Source organism: Malania oleifera, chromosome 12 (assembly GCF_029873635.1).
Source record: "Malania oleifera isolate guangnan ecotype guangnan chromosome 12, ASM2987363v1, whole genome shotgun sequence".
Lineage (NCBI taxonomy): Eukaryota > Viridiplantae > Streptophyta > Magnoliopsida > Santalales > Ximeniaceae > Malania > Malania oleifera.
The window spans coordinates 82301061-82321963 of NC_080428.1; positions in this window are offsets into that span (position 1 = coordinate 82301061).

The window sequence follows — 20903 nt, forward strand, 5'->3', positions numbered from 1 at the left end:
CACAGAAATTTTGAAACTTCCATCAAAATCTGAGAAGTATTCCTTCTTTCCACACATATGATTGCTGCATCCCGAGTCAAGGAACTGCATATCTTCTCCATTGGCCTTAATCATATCATCACAAGCCATCAGTAACATCTCTTCTTGAGTTAAAGCATAGTTGGCTTCCTTTTCCTTGCTTGGACATTCCCATTGAAAATGCCCAAGCTTATGACAGTAATAGCACTCCACTATGGCCTTGACAAAGCTTTGTCTGCCTCGTCCCCTTCCTCCAAATTGATCTCCATGAGTAATCTTTAAAGCGTGTTCTTCTTCCACATGAGAACTCATGCGTTGTTCATGCACAAGCAGGCTGCTTTGCAACTCATCAATGGTTAAGGTGTCTATATTCTTAGACTCCTCAATAGAACACACACCATAATCAAACTTTGGAGTCATGGATCTCAAAATCTTTTCAACTACAGCAACATCTCCTTTGTCCTCACCATTTGCTTTCATCTTGTTGGCTATGGTAAGAGTCCGAGCAAAAAACTCATTCACAAATTCTCCTGCCTTCATGTGAAGAATTTCAAACTCCTTTCGGAGAGCTTGCAAGTGAGCACGCTTTACTCGTGTTGTACCTTGATACTTTTGCTTCAAAGAATCCCATATGTTCTTTGCCGTGTCCTTGTTGAGGATTGTCTCCAATATCGAACGATCTATTGCTTGAAATAGATAGTTCTTTGCTTTCAAATCTTTCAACTTATGATCTTTAAGGTTCTTCCTCTGAGCATCTGTGAGACCTTCTGCTGTTGCAAGAATCCCATTTTCCACCAAGCCCCAGTACTCCTTAGAACGCAAGAAGTTTTCCATGAGAATCGTCCAATGATCATAATGCCCATCAAATTTCGGAACTGCTGGCTGCACAAAAGAACTTTTTGTCATCGTGCTTCAATCACTACACACGTAGAAGACTGCTGCTTCTAATTTTAACCAGGCCCTGTGACCTGGCTTTGATACCAAATGTTAAAAGTCAGGAAAGCCTATGAAACTGAAACTGATAAAAGGAAATTTTGGAAGAAGTCTCAGTTCAATCAATTGAAAAGTTAACTTGGCTATCTTATAGCCTTACAAAGCAAAGCTTGAAAAATAAAAAAAAAAAACAGCCCACGTTTAATAGTTCCTATTATCATGGTAAGACTAATTCAATCAAATAACTAACCCTTAACAACAGGGATTTATTGGCAGAATGGTAACAAACCACTAAAGCAACTAAAGCAACCCAACGTCTAGAATAACAAACATAACAATATGCGCACTGAAGGAGACCTTCCGCGTCCACCCACCCATCCCCCTCCTCCTTCACGAGACCTCCGAGGACGCCGTTGTCGCTGGCTACTCCATTCCGGCGAGGTCTCGGGTCATGATCAACGCCTGGGCCATCGGCCGTGACCCTAACTCCTGGGACGACCCGGAAACCTTCCGGCCCTCCCTGTTCCTCAAGGAGGGCGTGCCAGATTTAAGGGGAGCAACTTCGAGTTCATCCCGTTCGGATCGGGTCGGCGGTCTTGCTCTGGCATGCAACTCGGGCTCTACGCGCTGGAGCTATGCGTGGCTCACCTCCTCCACTGCTTCACGTGGGAGTTGCCTGACGGCATGAAACCCAGCGAACTCAACACCGACGACTTCTTCGGACTCACCGCACCGAGAAAGACCCAACTCGTCGCCGTACTGAGTTCGCGCCTGCTGTGCCCCATCTACTGATTCAGCGCCCAGTGAGACGAGAATTACAGATGAGGAGTGGGGCACAAAATCGTATTTCAAAAGGTTAATGTTGGGGAAGAAACGGTGCTAAGGGGAGGGGTTAATTTGTGAATGCATAGATTTTTGGTTTGTATTATATAAAAACATATATTTTGAGGGGCAAAACAACAAATAACTGAAACCCAACGAGAGGACAGAATTCTCTCTGTCAATAATACAAGACTGAACTTCAGCATTTATTTCATGTGAAGATTTGTGTTATTGTTGACTTCTTTTCTATTTATTCATTTTTCTATTTTTAGTTTGTTTCTTTTATCAAACTCCACTAAGAAATTAAAAAAAGAAAAAAATTTGTTTGGATCAAGCAAAATTTTTTTGATGGATTCTGTTGCGGGGAAAAATCGGTGACGACCAATAGGGGTGCTTCCAGATCTCTGGTGACCTGAAAATGATAGAAAATAGAAAGGCTTGAAGGACCTGGGGTGTATTTCGGGGGATCACTCCGATGCCTAAGTAAGAGGGATGCTCTAAAGAGGCTGAATGCAACAATAGAATAGGTTGAATGACTTACCTTGACTTCTTCCCCAGATCCCTTCTTATAGGGGCTCTAGTTGACCCTTGGTTGATTCGTCTTTATTGCGCGGGAGCGTGAATCACTACCAGGTCATAAAGTGCTTGCACCCATCACTCGGCTATTTAAGCCGCTGGCGTGGATCTCTTCTCCTCTTTATTGGGTTGGAGCTGATTGCTCGTTAGATTGTTTAACCCGGAGGAGGCGCGGGCCAGGCGTTGACCTACTCTTATTGGTTAGACTATTTTGGACATATCAGTTGTCACCCCCTCAGTTTCAAATTTCTAGACAGAATTTTGAACAATCGTTGTATCTGCACTTTCCCCCTGTCTCCAAAATATGTAATGCTCCTTTTTTTTTTTTTAAGCCGGTGTTCCAAGCTGATATTCTAAGCTATTTTGTGGGGCATTTTTATTGAACTGCTATTCCGAGCTGCTTCGTGGAAGACTTTTGTCCAACTGTTCCAAGCTGGGCAGACTTTGCCAAGCCGATGTTCCGAGCTGCTCCGTGGAGCGTTTTCTCAAGCTGCTATTCCGAGCTGCTTCGTGGAGTACTTTTGCCGAGCTGTTCTGAGCTGGGAAGATTTTGCTAGGCCGATGTTCCGAGCTGCTCCGTGGAGCACTTTTCCTGAACTGATATTCTGAGTTGCTCCGTGGAGTACTTTGGCCGAGATGTTTTGAGCTGGGTAGATTTTACCAAACTGATGTTCCGAGCTGCTCCATGGAGCATTTTTCCCAAGCTGCTAAAGCTGCTTCGTGGAGTGCTTTTGCCGAGCTGTTTCGAGCTGGGCAGATTTTGCCAAGCCAATGTTCTGAGCTGCTCTGTGGGGCACTTTTCTTGAGCTGATATTCCAAGTTGCTTCATGGAGTACTTTGGCCGAGCTGTTCCAAGCTGGGTAGATTTTACTGAGTTGATGTTCCGAACTACTCCATGGAGCACTTTTACTAAGCTGATATTTCGAGCTGCTCCATGGAGCAATTTTGCCATTCTGCTTCGTGGTACGTTTTTTTGCAGAGTAGGTCTTGCCGAGCCGCTTCATGGAGCATATATGCCGGATTGCTTCGTCAAGTAGCTTTTCTGAGTATATCTTTGGAGCTGCTGCATGAAGAACATTTTTCCGAGTAGCTTTCTCACGCGGCTTCTTTGCTGACTTGTGGTTGGCCTCAAGAGCGGTGCTATTCATTTGGGTCAGTTTCGCCTAATGAGTCGTGCTCATTTGCTAGGCTGTTGTTGGCTTTATGAGTCGTACTCGTCAATTGGGCCTGTTTCGCCTAATGAGTCATGCTCATTTGCTGGGCTGTTATTGGCCTAACGAGTCATACCCGTCAGTTGGGCCTGTTTTGCCTAATGATTTGTGCTCGTTTGCTAGGCTGTTGTTGGCCTCACGAGTCGTACTCGTCAGTTGGGCATATTTCGCCTAATGAGTCATGCTCATTTTCTGGGCTATTGTTGGCTTCACGAGTCGTACTCGTCAGTTGGGCCTGTTTCGCCTAATGAGTCGTGCTCATTTGCTAGGCTATTGTTGGCCTCACGAGTCATACTCGTCAGTTGGGCCTGTTTCACCTAGTGAGATGTCCTCATTTATGGGAGGTGTGAATCTAACCATTTTTTTTAGGCGACATCGCTGTCCTTTCGAGACATCATCTATCCTGCAGAAGTGTGATAAATGCATGTTTAAATGTGTTGTACCTTGGGAAGTCACTTAAATGAAATGTTCTTATTTATAAGGGTGTCAGTCTGACGCTTTTTCTGAGGCGACGTTGTCCTTTCGAGGTGCCGTCTATCCTCGGGAAGTTGCCTATTCTTAGTACTGGAGCCAAGGTCGTGCATGTATAGTGATTTTTCATATGTATGGGGATTTCTGTGTCCTTTCTCTCGAGACACAATCCTTTTTTTGCAGATGAGATTTTTCGAGATTCCCGCTTCCTCAGGGATTCGAGCCGCCCTCTCTCTATAAAGGCAGGGCCCCCTTCATTCGTTTCTCATCTTCATCCAAAGGGGTCCCCTACTTGTTGTTAGGTACGCTCTCCCTCATCCCCTTTCTCCGTCTTTGTGTTGAATTACATGTTTGTTTTGTTGTTCTTCATGTTCTTCACTGCTCTTGCGTTCACTTTGCCTGCTTAATCTTTTCTTGTATGGTAACTTTGCTGTTTTCACGCAAATTTTATTGGTTTGATTTGTTTTGGCACCTTTCCTTCCTTGTTTTTTGGGGAGGCTCGCCTGTTTGATCCGTTTGTAAAAGTTTTGTTTTGTTTGTTCCACTTTTTGCTTTCCTGATTTAGTCTTCCTCACAATCGACGAGGGCTCCGACTACAGTAAGAAGTGCTCATTGTGACCTAACTCCCTTTGATTTACGAAATATTTGGTACTTTTTTGCCATTCCCCAAAATATTATTGTTAGGTTGCCCGCCAGCTCAGAATCAGCCCTTGACCCGGGTTCCAAGGAGCTCTGCCTGTATACTAATTACTTGGACCTAGGTCTTAGCCTCCCTTTTCCCCCCTTTATCTCTAATGTACTGCGCTTTTACCGAATAGCCCCTTCACAATTGGTTCTGAACTCTTACCTTTTGCTTTCTTGTTTTGCCGTCCTCCTCCTTTGCCTGGGCCACCAGCCCACAGTTCCTCTCTTCAGGAATTGCTTCTAGATGCGAACGCACTCCGTAGAGAAGGAGTTGTATTATTTCAATTTTTTGCCAAGTTATAAGCTTTTCACATCGAGCAGCTCTTCCATACACAATTGGAAGTCCCGGTACTTCTTTGCCTTAGGAGAGTTGAACTATACAGGCTCTCTTGTTTGGTCTGCTCATCTGGATAGTAATGTTATGTATCCCTATCCCCCTTTTTATGTAGGGTTGCGTGTAGGTTATCTGCTGACTTACTTGTTTCCCTTTTCACTTTTTTTTTTTGTAGTTCGGGTGCACCATATTCTTCCGAGGCTCTCCCTCGACGAGCAGGCCATCTTGAAAGAACTGTAAGCCCTTGGCAAGCAGGGGATTGTCCCTCAAGAGGACCTGCTCCAGGAGTGTGTCCTCGTGCAGTGGGGGATCAGCCCCGTTTCCCCAAGTCTTACCTTGCCTTTGATTTCTATATATGTGTTCGGATATTCCCGCTGTTGGCGTTTTTATCTTTTCTCTATATCTTTGCAGATATGGACTTTAACAGATATGAATCTCTCATGGGGGAAGCTAAGAAGCAGAGGGTGAGTAGAAGTAGGAAGAAGAGAAGGGAGCTTAAGGGAGAATCGTCTCAGAGAGACGCACCTACTGTAGGTGATAGTAAAGCCCCTGCCAGTGAGAACATCGCGGCTCCACCTCCAGTCCCCATGACTTATACTGAGGCAATCTTTCATAAGCCGACCCGTTCTGCTTCCGCTCTACACCGGGCGGTCTATGCGAAAGACTATGTGCAGGCTCAGTGCTCTCTTCTTGATGTTCTTGTAGCGAAGATCCGGCACACCTCTTACCTGGTATACTTTTCAGCTGGGTTATTTTTCTTCTTACGGTGGAGTTTTACTAATCCGTTTTCCCCTGTTTCTCTTTGCAGCTGGTGACAATGGCCTTGGCGCAGGAGGAAAAGGTGGCCAATATGTACCGCCAAACATTGGATGCGAGGGAAAAGTATGTAATTTCTCAAAATGAACTCCACGATGCCGAGAATCGAGAAGGTGCCCTCTTGGCAGAAGTTGAGCAGATTTGTAAAGAGGAAATTCTTGCGGTTGTTGTTACTGCTGCTACTGATGCGGCCCGAACTGCTATGAAGAAGTATAAGGGCTCTTCGCGATTCATCTTTGACACCGCGAAGACCTATCGATTAGGGTTCAGGAGATGCCGGGAACAAGTGAGAACTAAGCACTCAGATCTTCCTTTGGAGGGCGTTTGCTCACACGGTTATAGAGACGAGAGTCTAGACTCTGCAGAGGAGATGGACGAAGAGGAAGAGGGGGAAGAGGAGGAAATAGGAAAGGGGAGCAAAGCGAGCTAGAATGCTGAAATTTTGTTTGTAGTTTTCTTTAGCCTTATTGAAGTAGTACAACTGATGTAATTAAGAATTTATTTCTACGTTGTATGAAACACTTTATGAATAATACTTTTTCAACATATCAGAATTCCACGTATTATGAATTTTCTTTCTCCCTATCTCCTTCAATTTGTATGTCCCCGGTTTGGTCTCTGCTGCAACTCGGTATGGACCTTCCCAATTTGGCTTTAGCTTGTGCGAGCCTGACTCTTATGTGCTAATTCGATTCTTTTTTAGGACCAAGTCTTCAGGCTGGATGTTGCGCACTCTTACTCGATGGTTGTAGTATCTTGCCACCCTTTGTTGGTACGTGGCGATTTTTATGCCGGCCTGATCTTGTCTCTCCTCTAGAAAGTTTATTTCTGCCCTGAGCTCTTCGTTGTTGTCCTGCTCATTGAAGTATTGCCTCCGCCAAGAGGGGATACCCACCTCTGCCGGGATGACAGTTTCTACCCTAAAGGCTAGTATGAATGGGGTTCCCTTGTCGCGGCTCGCTGGGTTGTGTGGTATGCCCAGATGATGGAGGGGAGCCATTCTGCCCATCTTCCCTTCATAGATTCGAGCCTTGTCATTAGGCCATATAGTATGGTACGATTCATGTTTTTGACCTGTCCATTGCTTTGGGGGTGTGCTACCGACGTGAAGAGTAGTTTGATGGATAAGTCCGAGTAGAATTTTCTGAAGCACTCATTATCAAACTGTCACCCGTGATCGGTGATTATGGCCCACGAAATTCCAAACTGATAGACCACTGATGCCCAGACGAATCGGGTGATGTTTCGCTCAGTTATATGGGCTAAGGCTTCGACTTTTACCCACTTAGGGAAGTAATCGATCACTACCAACAAGAATTTCCTTTGTCTGATTGCCGAGGGCAGAGGTCCCAAGATACTATCCCCCACTAGGCGAAGACGTAGGGGCTGAAAAGAGAGGAGAGTGGATTGGAGGGTGCGTGTGGTATTCCCCCGTAGTGCTGGCAGCTGTCACATCGTTTAACGAGCTCGATCGGGTCCTTGCTCATCGTGGGCCATTAAAACCCTTACCGTAGGGCTCTATGAGCTAGAGCCCTACTGGCTAGATGGTTTCCACATATTCCTTCGTGGATTTCAGGACGTAGTCTCCTTCTTCTTTACTCCGGCAATGAAGGTACGACAGCGAAAAAGATTGTCTGTATAGCTCCTGATTTATCAGTGTGTATCTCGCTGCTTTCCTTCTCACCTTAAGGGACTCCTTATTATCCCCTGATATGGACCCATCACGGAGGTAATGCAATAAAGGCGCCCTCCAGTCTCCATCTTTGACTTCAGAATGCAATGAGTTGATATTGTACTCCTCGTATGAGGGTCTCGCGATTCGCTCTAGGTAAATTGCATCCCTTCATTCTGAGCTAGTTGCTAAGGCAATTGCGTGAGCGCATCAGCCTTTGTGTTCTCTGCTCTTGGCACGTGCTTTATGTCAAAGTGTATGAAGGCCTTTGCGTATTCTTGGGCCTTGGCTAGGTACTTCTTTATTTTCTTATCCTTAACTTCAAATTCTCCTTTTAGCTGCTTTACTACCAACTGGGAATTACTTGACACCTTGATCTGTGCTACCCCCAATGCTTCTGCTAGTCGAAGAGCTGCTAGCAGAGCTTCATACTCGGCGTCGTTGTTCGTTGGTGAGAATTCCAATTTTAGTGCGTAGAGAGTCTCGGTACCATCTAGTGCCATGAGGATAAATCATGCGCCTCCTTCAGCTGCGTTTGATGACCTGTCAACTTGTAGCGCCCACACATCTGACCTTCCTGTAAATTTGGGGGGTCTTTCTGCTGCAAAATCGGCGAGCACCTGGGCCTTGATCACAGGCCTTGGCAAGTATTATATGTTGAACTTGCCCAATTCAATGGACCACTTCGTCATCCTCCCCAAACTTTCTGGTCGTTGGAGAATCTGTTTCAGTAGTAGGTTTGTTTGCACAGTTATCTTATGAGCCTAAAAGTAGGGCCTTAATTTTCGTGTAGCACAGATGATGGAGAATGCTACCTTTTCAGTCGTGCTGTAATTATTTTCTACTCCACTCAACACCTTGCTAGTGTAATATATGGGTTGATGCTACCTGTCTTCTTCTCGGACTAAAACTGAGCTGACCGTATTTGCCGTTGTGGCTATGTATAGGTATAATTCTTCAACTGTCTCTGCCTTCTTCAACAGAGGTGGGGAGCTGAGGTACTTTTTAAGCTGTTCGAAGACGTTGCTCTGTTCTTCCCCCCATTCAAATCCTCCTCTCTTCCTTAACGCTTTGGAGAAGGGTAAGCCTTTGTCCCCTGAGTAGGAGACAAACCTGCTGAGGGAGGCTATCCCCCTTGTTAAGACCTGGACCTCCTTTTTCATCTTCGAGGCCTTCATTTCTAGCTCTTATTTTGTCTGGGTTGGCCTCTATACCTTGGTGTGTCACCATGAAACTAAGGAACTTTCCTATTGAAACGCCGAACACGCATTTTGATGGGTTTAGCTTCATGTGGTACCTGCGTAAGAGTTCAAACGTGTAACAACCTGGTATTTAAATGGGGTTTTTTTTATACTATGACATTTAACATGCTCTGATACCATACTGGATTAAACCCAATCATCAACCTAAGCAGCGAGAAGCAGAAATCACATAAACATAACCATATGTAAATATATACAATACCAGAGTGCTAAATTGTTTTCCAAAATATACATATATAGTTGTTCCCTAAAAATATCCTCAACTGGCTGGGGCTATACAAAAATACTCCCAAAAATACTCACTTTAATATCAGGACAATACTGAGGCCCCTCTATCTACGAGCCTGATCTGCTCGCCTACCTGAATCACCTGAAAAATGTTAAAGTAATTGGGATGAGCCAACGCTCAGTAAGACAAGATATGTTTTTGCTAGTGTGTGGCAGATGAGTTACAATACTTTGAAAATCTGTTACTATAAAATCATGTATAACTGGATCTGTAAATACAATACAAGTAATAGAAACCACCACCATTTCCATGTTGCTTAACATATCAATATTTTAGGTTACTATTTAAAATACTTCTAATGTACATAAGTATATTCTCTGTCTTTGTAAATTTGTATATACGTAATAATAACTGAAAAATTCCCTATGGATAACTGTGTGTCATGATTTAACCCCTCATGACAAGGTTGTGCGACCCGTAGGCAAGATTTACCCTGACTGGCCGACCAGGGTAAACCACTATACTCCCTCGGTCTGATCTGCCCTCCTCAACCCATATTTGATGAGGAGTCTGTCCACGTTAGGGAATTATACGATTGATCTACCACCACATATTATTTGAATAGGTGGTTGCACTCTGTAAACTGTACGTAGCTACAGTACCGTGCTCTGTAGCTGTATGGTCCAACAGGGTCTAATATTATATAATATATCTCCATATACAACTATCTAATTTATCATGAATCTGAAATAACTGTATTAACCATGATAATGAAATAAACTGTAACTGTGTCATCTGTATTTCTGAGCTGAACTGTAATCTGTAAGTCATGGTACTGAAAACTGTATAATCATGGTACTGTAAACTGTATAATCATGGTACTGAAAACTGTATAATCATGGTATTCTATAATTACTATAAAACATAACCACTGACTGTATATTCTGCAAATCATATCCTAAAAATATTATAAAACATGTTTCTTTACTATACCCATATTCTCAAGCCACACAGAAATTTTAAACATATTATACATAAATAATAGATTGTATAAATTTCTATCGTGAATAATCATATGATAAAAACATATAGTTTATACTGAAACATAGTAAAATTGCCTATCATAGTATATTTCCCTTACTTGATTTCTGCTAAAACCGTCTTAGTGCAACAGGTCCTGCACCCACAGGGTTCTCCACTCAACACCTTGAAAACCATAAATCTCAGAACAAAACATTACTATTTCTACATCTATTACATTTCTCACAACTTCTAAAAATCCAAATTCTAAATAAAAGGCCTTACCCTAGATTTGGGATGAATTCCAACTTCTTCCCACCGACGATTCGCTCCGGCAAACTTGGAGAGAACTCTGCCATAAGCGTAGTGGTGGCCTCGGATCATTGATCCGACAACTGACGGGGCCAAAATCAAAGGAAGAATAGGGAGGAGCCGTAGGGGTAGAGAGAGAGAGAGAGAGAGAGAGGGTGTATGACAAATTTCTGCGATTAAAATCAATTTAGGGCTATTTATACTGCGGGATTTGTCGACGAGTCATGTCACCTCGTTGACGAGTCCTGTAAAAAGTTCGTCGACGAACCTGCACCTTCGTTGATGAAGTCTACTGCCTCCTTCTGTTCTTATTTCCATTTTCCTCCCTCTTTATTATTAAAATACTATTATTCTTTGGGTCACTACAAAACGTCTCTCTCAGATCTTCGCAATGCTTCTCTACTTTCAAGCTTTTTACCAGCATGTCGTCTACGTATGCCTCCATAGTTTTACCGAGCTGATCTTTAAATATCTTGTTCACCGACCTCTGGTACGTGGTTCTTGCTTTTTTCAATCTGAAGGGCATCACTCGATAATAGTACAGCCCCCTTTCAATGATGAAAGACGTTTTTTCTTCGTCAGCCAGATGTAAGGGGATTTGGTTGTATCCCGAGTATGCATCCATAAAGTTGAGAAGCTCGTGCCAAGAAGTTGAATCTACCAGCTGATCGATTCGGGGGAGAGGAAAGCTGTCTTTCGGGCACGCCTTATTTAGATCTGTGAAATCTATGCAGGTGCGCCATTTTCCGTTAGGATTCCTTACCAGGACCACATTGCTTAGCCACTCCGGGTAGGTCACCTCCTTGATGAAGTTTGCTTGCATCAGCTTTGTTACCTCCTCATCAATTACCTTAATTCTCTCCATCACGAAACTCCTTTTCTTCTGCTGCATAGGTTAGTGGTTGGGGTCCACCTGTAACCTGTGTTCTATGATGGCAGGATCAATACCGACATATCGTCAACAAACCAAGCGAACACGTCCGCGAATTCGTTCAGTAGATGGCTTAGCTCTGCTCTCAAGGTTTTAGGCAGGTGACTCCTAATCTGCACAGATCTCTCCTGGTGGCTGTGTAGGGGTACGCGGGTAATATCTTCATCTACTGTGCTGATTTGAGGATATTCCCCCCTTACCTCTAGATCTTCCATGGTTAGGGTTTCTCTTGCCTTCATTTTTCCTTTCAGGGCCATAACATAGTAGTTCCGAGCTGCCGCTTGATCTCCGCTAACCTCCCCTATCCCGTGCGATGTAGGGAATTTCATCTTGAGGTGGTACGTTGACGTTACAACTCGGACTGCATTAAGAAAAGGGCGGCCCAATATGATATTGTGTACCGAGGGCTGATCAACCACTAAGAACTCTGTCAATGAAGTAACTAGCTGTGGGGTTGTCCCCATGGTCACAGGTAGTGTGATTGTCCCTACGGGATGAACAACATCTCCATCAAACCCAACCAGGGGGGTTGCGATTGGTTTGAGTCTTTCCTTTCCAATTTTCATCCCTTCTAGTATTGACCAGAATATAATGTTTGTGAAGCTCCCATTATCTATTAATACGTGCCTGACTTTGTAGTTTGCCACCAACAAGGAGAGTACCAATGTGTCATCATGTGGTTGTTGTACCTGATTACGCGCCGAAACTGCGTAATTAGACGTTTAACCCGGGCTTTACCGTTTATATTTTTAATTAAATAACTAAATTTGTTCAATATTTTAATAAAATGTCAAAATCATCATTCTTGAACTTTATTGCACTATTTATGAGAATTTGGTAATTTTTTGTCGTAGGAAAATTCCCGAGAACCAAAACCGATACCTGTTCGTATTTCGTCAATAACTTTTCCGTCCGAGCTTCAATTGAGACAATTCAAATTTTTAGAGAAATAAGAAAGGATCATCTACAACTTTCATGTTTTGATTTTTGTGAGATATGGGCTCTAGAAGAGCAGAATTACGACGAATAGAGAACAAATAAAATGAAAAAAATTAAAAAAATGGATAGTTGATGTGACCCGGCCATGCATAGCCGGGTCGGGTTGGCAAATCTGGGTAGGGCTTCTTTTTTATTTTCTTTTTAAACTCCCCCAGCGCTGCTTAAATATAGGCTAGACGGCTCTCCTCTCTTCTATTCTTCTCCTTCTTCTCCTTCTTCTTCTTCTTTAATTTTTCTCTGTCTTGTCTTTTATTTTCAGCTCTCTCTCTTTCATTCTCTCTGTCTTTCGGGCCTCTCTCTATCTCAATCTCCTTTCCTAGTCTCTTCTCTATATTCTCCTTCTCCCTCAATCCCTTGTTCCCCCAGTTGCAGCCGTCTTCAGTAGTGCCAGCCACGAGCCATCCTGCAACTCGAAGAAAGCTGCTGGCCACGTACCAACACAGCAGCCCCTTGCTGTCTGCACCAACACAGCAGCCATGTGTCTCTGCAGCTGCAAAAACACAAGCACAGCAGCCCCCTGTTCCTCCACAGCAACCCGTGAGCATCCGGCCACAGCACTGCCTCCTCTCCAGCTGCAACACCAGCAGACCCGAGCACACCAGCAGCTGCAGGAATTTCACCAACACACAGCAGTGGCCAACCATCATATGCAGCAGACACAAGCACCACACAACACAGCCACGCCCCAGCCCCCAAGGCTCTGTTTTTCACTCTCTTTTCTTTTTTCTTTTTTCTTTTTTTTTCCCTTGTCTTTTTAAATTGCAATTGAATAAATTTTATTTTATTTCATTTATTAAAGTTAATCTGCATTTAGGATTTGGATATTTGCTACGTAATTTTTTCTTGAAAGTTTAGTTTTTATTCATTTATCTTGCCCTTGATTAATGTTAGTGTTAGCTTTGAAGACTTTAAGTTAATTGCTTTTTGTTTATTATTCTTTGGTCTATCTCTTAAAAAAATAAAAAAATAAAAAGAAAAAAAAAAGAAAAATTCCAAAAAGAGAAAAATATTTTTGTTACGTAATGTGTTTGCATTTTGGTTCAAGATTGTGATTTGATTAAAAGTTTATTTTTTTTTAGTGTGTGTGAATCTGATTGAGTTTCCATATTGTGTTTTTAATTCCATGTTCTAGGTTACCATCCTTAATTAACACGTGCTTTGATGTTTCCTTGAGTAGGTTAGGGTTTCCCGTTTTTATTCTTTAGTTCATTACATGTTAGTTTTAGGACTTTAACTTGCATGCTATTTAATTTGTTAAAAGTAAAATCAAACAATTTTGAAAACCGAATCTGAACCAAGTTCAGTACATCTTTAATTTCGATTGGAAGAACGTAAAATCTGAGATTAAAACGCATTCCCTGAGGAGACGATCTAGCCTTTGGGCTTAATATTACACGACGTAACTCCTATACTTGGGATAGCTTTCGAGCTGCTCATTTTTTCGAGTGAGTCAGTACCCCTTCTTCATCTCGGCTGTCGAAGATAATATCTTCACCTTGTCTATTTCTTTTGCTATTTGGTTCCCCTTTTTCTACAGAGAGCACCTGTTTAGCGTACCTTTTGCTAGCACCTCCACTGTCTCCTCCACTAGCAGATCCTCCAAAGATCACTGCAATTTCCCCTATGACTTGTTCTTCCTTGTCATTTGCGTTGGGTCTCTTTTGCTCACGAGGTTACATCGACAGATCTTATTTTTTGATAAACCTTGATAGGTATCCCCTTTTTATTAGGGCTTCAATTTTGTTTCTCATCTGAATGCACTCCTCTGTGTCGTGCCCGTGATCCTTGTGGAATTGGAAAAACTTAGAAATGTTTCGTTTATGCAGGGGAGTTCGCATGGGTTCGGGCCACGAGACATAATATTTCTTTCTTATCTGCATCAGTACTTCAGAAAGCAGTATATTCAGGGGTGTATAGGTGGAGAATTTATTTGATTGTCGTCTCATGTTAGGCCTGGCTAGCAGCATAGTGGTCTCATGCCTTTTCGCGAACTTGGAAGGTTCGCTCATCTCCCAGTTATTCCCTTTCCTCTTCAACTCAATGTGAATTCCCTTAGTGTCCATCATCTCTTTAAAGTTGATGTACTTTTGGGCTCGGGCCATCAACTCCCCCATATCAACCTATGGGTTTTTTCCTAGCGAGTACAGGAAGCTTCCAGGTTGGAGAGCTGTGGTCAAGGCTGCCAATGCCACTCCCATGTCTAGATTGCGGACCTCCAGGGTTGCGAAATTGAAGCGATGCATGAATTTTTTAGTGTCTCCCTGTCTCCTTAGACCATGCTTATTAGGTGAGCTGTTGTTTTGACAATCCTCCGACTACTGAGGAAATGGCCAGTGAATAGTTGTTCCATCTCCGAGAAGGAGCCGATTGATCCAGGTTGCAGGGTCTAGTAACAATCTCTGGCGCTACCCTTGAGGATTGTTGCAAAGGCTCGGCACATAATGGCATCAGGAGCGCCTTGCAGCTGCATCAGCACCCTGAAGGTATCCAAGTGGACGATTGGGTCCAAGAGACCCTCATACCTCTCAAAGGTGGGCATCTTGAATCTGCTGGGCAGCGGGACCTCCATTATTTCTCTTGTGAACTGTTTCATCTGTTTTCCAGGGTGGATCCGGACTCACCCATTGTTGAAGTGGGGCACATGCTTCCTGACTCTTTTGGCGTAAGAGCAGGTTGAGCATGTCCTCCATTTTATTTTGGAAAGTGAGGAACTCCTCCCTGGTGACTCCTAAAGGATCTGTGGGTGTAGAACGGATTGACTGGGCTGACTCTTTTCCGGCGGGGCCGGAGCTAGAGTCGTGTGAGATGGAAATTTTTTCAACACTGAAGTGGGGAGCAGGATGAGTGTCTCACTATAGTGGTTTCCACAAATGGCGCCAATTGTTGCGGGGAAAAATCGGTGACGACCAATAGGGGTGCTCCCAGACCTCCGGTGACCTGAAAAGGATAGAAAATAGAAAGGCTTGGAGGACCCAGGGTGTACTCCGGGGGATTACTTCGATACCTAAGTAAGAGGGATGCTCTAGAGAGGCTGAATGCAATAGTAGAATAGGTTGAATGACTTACCTTGGCTTCTTCCCCAGCTCCCTTCTTATAAAGGCTCGAGTTGTCCCTTGGTTGATTCGTCTTTATTGCGCGGGGGTGTGAATCACTCCCAGGTCATAAAGTGTTTGCACCCATCACTCAGCTATTTAAGCCGCTGGCGTGGATATCTCCTCCCCTTTATTGGGTTGGAGCTGATTGCTCGTTAGAATGTTTGACCAAGAGGAGGCGCAGGGCAGGCATTGACTTGCTCTTATTGGCTAGACTATTTTGGGCGTATCAGATTCTTTAATGGTTTTTGTTTTCTTTTTTGTGCGGGTTGACGCATGGATTATGATATGATGAGAGGTTTCCCTCTTGCATGTCTCTTGGTTTTGGCATACCTTGCTTATGCATAGCAAGGTCCATGCCAATGGACCATTCAAAACATTGAATTTTCAAATTTTAGTGCATGTGATTGCTTAGTCAACTTGTTGCATGCCCTTCTGAGCGTTTATAATTTGGACTTTTAAAGAGAAAATAGTGGATATCTCGATGATTCCAATTGAGTTTTTTTTTTCATTGCATGCCCATTCAACTTGCACAAGGTGGAAAGACGAACCCCCATCTCCCTTTCAAAGTTAGAACTTTGTTATTGCTTTCAACCTTTTAACATTTTAAAAAAGATTTATTTTGATATAAGAATATGACATGACAATAATGTTAAGGTTATAAGATATCATAAAAATAAATTTTAAATTTTGTATTTTGAATATATCAATGAGTTGCTATCATGTAATATTTTTCCCCAATTAAATGAGTTTGTTAGAGGAAAAATTATGCAAATCACCTCCAAGAAGTATGCACTCGTCGATATCATTATGCACTTGCCAAGTTTCAAGTACAAGTGATTCAAAATCACCCTAGTGATTAAGTAGAGAATCACCCGTATAAGACAAATATCACCTAGGTAAGGCATAAGTAGCCTAAGGGATTAAACTATGGAACCGCTTTACACCAAAACAACCAAGGAATCACAAGTAGCCACCTAGGCGACAAAAGACGACTTTATCCTTTTATTTATATCTCTCATTTTATTTTATTTTTACTTCCTTAGCTTTATCCCTTTCATCTCCCTTACCTTCTCTCTTTTCCATCTCCATAGCAACCAATCTTCTGGTAAGGTCAGCCAGAGATGCCTCAACATAAAAATCATCTTTCATTTCATACTACTCTCCACCATGTATTGCTCTCAATGGTTGAGTTGAAATTGGTCTTTTGTCAATCCTAATGTTCCACTGCTGAGCATAGTTAGTTAAATGATCCAGAAAATCTAATGCCTCATCAGGCCCCTTGTCGAAGAAATATCCTGAGCACATAATATGAACGAATTGTTTCGATTCAGGAGTTAGGGCAGTGTAGAAATAGTTGACCAGGCGCCATGATTCAACTCCATGGTGAGGACACATGTTAACTAGATCTCTAAATCTCTCCCAGCTTTCATGAAATGTCTCATCAGCTCCTTGCATGAATCGACTGATCCGTTCCTACAAAAATTAAGTTCTCTGCAAAAGGAAAAATTTATGCAGAAATTCGTTTTGCATATCTATCCAACTAGAAATAGAATTAGGCCAAAGAGAATTAAATCACGTCTTAACCTTGTCTTTTAATGAAAAAGGAAATAGACGCAATCTAATTGTCTGATTAGTAGTAGCCCCATCTATGAATGTAACACATGCAAACTCAAAATCAGTTAAATGTTGATATGAATTTTCACACTCCATCCCATAAAATTGAGGTATCAAAGATATCATTCTAGGCTTGATGTTAAAGTTTTGTGCATTCTCAGCAACTAGAAATAGAATTAGGTCAAAGAGAATTAAACCACGTCTTTACCTTGTCAAAATAGACGCAATCTAACTGTCTGATTAGTGGTAGCCTCATCTATGAATGTAATACATGCAAATTCAAAATCAGTTAAATGTTAATACGAATTTTCACACTCCATCCCATAAAATTGAGGTATCACAGATATCATTCCAGACTTGATGTTAAAGTTTTGTGCATTCTTAGGTAATATGATGAAAGATGATTGTGTGGTTCGTGTGAGTTACAAAAAATCCATAAGCGTGCATGGTGCAGGTGCAACTATTTTTTCTTCAAAACTCCTTTTTTTTTTTTTATGAAAAAAATTAAAATAACTGAAAAAACACTAGTTTAAAACTAAAATTGACATTCCCTAGCAATGGCGCCACTTACGCGAAAAATGAGCAGCTCGAAAGTTATCCTAAGTACAGGAGTTCAGTTATATAATAATTAGCTTATGGGCCAGATCGTCTCCTCAGGAAATGCATTTTAATTCCAAATTCATGTAATTCCAAAAGAAATTAAGAAAGGAAAAATTTACTGAATATAGTTTAGATTCATTTTTCTGAGATTTTTAAGGTTTTTGCAATAAAATTTAAGTTCTAACTAAAAATTAAATTTGTATGAAATAACTTAAATAAATACAAAATTCAATGCCAAAATAATGAAAGAACTAAATCCTGCAACCATTCTATCAAATAAAAATACTAACTTTAAGCATAAACCCAAACACGAATAAACACTAACTAAATAAAAACACTAACGTTAATAATAAAAACACCCAAGAACAATTTAAGTTCTAATAAAGATTCCAAATAAGAGAAGCAAATCGAAATTTTTTTATAGAATAAATAATAAGCCAAACAAATATTTAAGATTTCATGTAAGACTTTAAAGCAATCTAAACTAAATTATTCAAAATAACCCAACCAAAATAAAATCCAACCACAACCTTTTATTAAATAAATACATTAAAGAAAGAGAGTAGAAGAGAGAAAGATTCAACTTAAAACTAATTGATAATATTTAAATGACAAGGAAATTGAACTAGTGTTTTAATAATAAAAATAATTTCAACAATTGTTTAAAATTCAAATTAAAAAAAAAAACAATAAGGAGAGAGAGAGAGAGAGAGAGAGAGAGAGAGAGAGAGAGAGAGAGAGATGAGAGCTGGAGAGATGGAGTTGAAGAGGAGAGCTACACCAGCAAGGTCTCCACGCGCAGCAGCTCCCAATGCTGCCCCGCCTCTTAAGAAAAGAAAAACCTAAAGAAAACAAACTCCCAAAACCTATACCCTACTTTTTCCTTTACTTTTCCATTTCATCCATTCCTTTCCTTTCTTTTGTCTTTTTTTTCAATCCTTTCTTTGCCTCACCCAGCGCATCACGCACGCCCACTAAAAGGACCCGACATGGTCAGGTCACATCGTCTTTTATATATATATATATATATATATTCAAAAGCATCAGGTCTGCCCTGCACTTTCAAGTCCAATTTAGACTATTCTAAAATCTGTATCTCTTAAAATTCAAAACACAAAAATTGTAGAACTACTTCTCAGATTTTTCCAGAATTTTAAATCGTCTCAATCATAGTTCGAACAAGAAAGTTACGCCCAAAATACCAAATAGTGTCGATTTTTGCTTCGAATAATTATCCATAATAAAAAACACCAAAAATTTATAAATTACTCAATAAAATTCAAATGTTATAAATAGAACACAATGTTAATTTATTGAAAGTAATTAGGTATTTAATTAAAAGTATAATTCGTAATACATGAATTAAAATACCTAATTGTGCAATTTAAGCACGTAATGATTAGGTTATTAAATTACACCCTGGGGCCTATTTTCGGGTTCGGGGCGTGACAGGTTTATCTAACAAGATCCCCTCATTTGGAAGTCTTATTAGACATTCCTAATCACATTTAATTTTTTTTCTTTTAAATTTAATTTATTTATATTGTTTATTTGTTTGTTTCTTTAAAAGAGGTTAATTAAAGACCATTAGATTCAATTGAAGGGTAATTCATAATTAATTAGGTACCGTTCATTGAACGGATATATAGGGGGTGCTAGTACCTTACTCTCACATTACTGAACTCCTGTCCCCAATTTTGGTCAAGCATACTGAGACTACAGATTTTTTGACTTAGGAATAGTTTAGAAGCCAACTAATGAGTAGTAATTAGGTAATCTAACCACATCTAAGTGAATAACATGATAGTGGCGACTCCATTCAAGTTATAATACTATTATTTCTCATCATTCTTTGCCCTTTCCCGAAACGTTGCGATACACCTCATTCATATACTAATCCAATAAAATGGTAACAACTTATAAATTTTTTTATTTTTTAAAAAAATTAATTAGACAGCTTTTTAAGTTATAATTTTTTAACTTTGAATACAATATGAATTCTTACCGCTTTTTAAATTAGATTTACCTAATAATTTCTTCATTGATGGAAGTGAAGGCGGTTGCCTGTACTTAACTTTCAGCATGCACGTGGAAATAGAAGTTTAATGCAAGTTTTATTGCTGCACATGCTGTGCTGTCCCAAAGTCAAATTTCATCAATTGCCTTTAGACTCTGACTCAGCTAGCTGGCTAGTTTTTTAAAACAGACCACACATAAACGGCGTCGTTCATAGTTATTTGCTCCACACACTGTGCCACAACTACCATTCTTCCCTTCCTGGTGCATCATCTTCTCTCTGCTATAAATACCCCTCCATCCATCTCCCATGTCCATTGTGCAACGTCCAAACACTCCCCCTTCTCTCTGTCTCTGTTTCTCTCTCTTACTCTCTCCATTACTCCATGGCTGGTGTGGGTCATGTTGCATCTCTAAAATGTTCAAATTTCCAGTCATCCTGTTTGGCATTCTCGCCAAACGTAGGAAATCGAATTCTCATCAAACATAGATCCCCATTTAGCCTCTTTCCTCCTCGGAGGAGCAACTCTCCGTCATCACTTTCCATAAGATGCTCTAGTTCGGAAATAGCAAGGAGCGACTTTCCTACCTCCTTTAAGTTTGGAGCTTCTTCTTCTGCTCTTCAGGTCTAATTTAAATCCCTAAAAACACAAAACATGCAAAAGCTGCATGCATGCATGCATGCATTCTTTTAATTTTACATTTGGTGAACTTGGATGATACGTCGTATGCATGCATGCATGGTTGGTGGAAGAAACCATTCACTACTCTTTTATCATTCGTGTTTTGGTGTATGCAGTTCTTTCTAATTTCAGATCTGATATTACGAACCATACACGTCTTTTTTTTTTTGGGTTTTTTTTTTTTTTGGTGAGAACTGCATTACTGAAATCTAATTATATTTATCTATGTGTACGGTGGTGTGTGCCTGTGTGTATATACAAAGTTGTTTTTCCCTTTGATCAAAGATTTTGCTTGCAAAAAAGAAAGGAAAAAAAAAATGAGAAAAGTTAAATACTAATGGTGTGTAAAATTAAGATTTAATTCATAAATTTTGTATATTTTTTATTTTCTTTCTCACTTTACTTCATAACCAAACATGGAAATGTGAATATCTTGATATTTCCCTTTTCCTTTCACTAATATTTTCTAAGTTTCAAACGAGATCTTAAAAAAATTATTTTTTTTTTCTTTTTATATATATTATTGTTCATAATATTTTTAAGTTTCAATTAAAATAAATTTCTCAGTTAAATTAGTAACTTGTCTATAGCCTATGGGACAAATA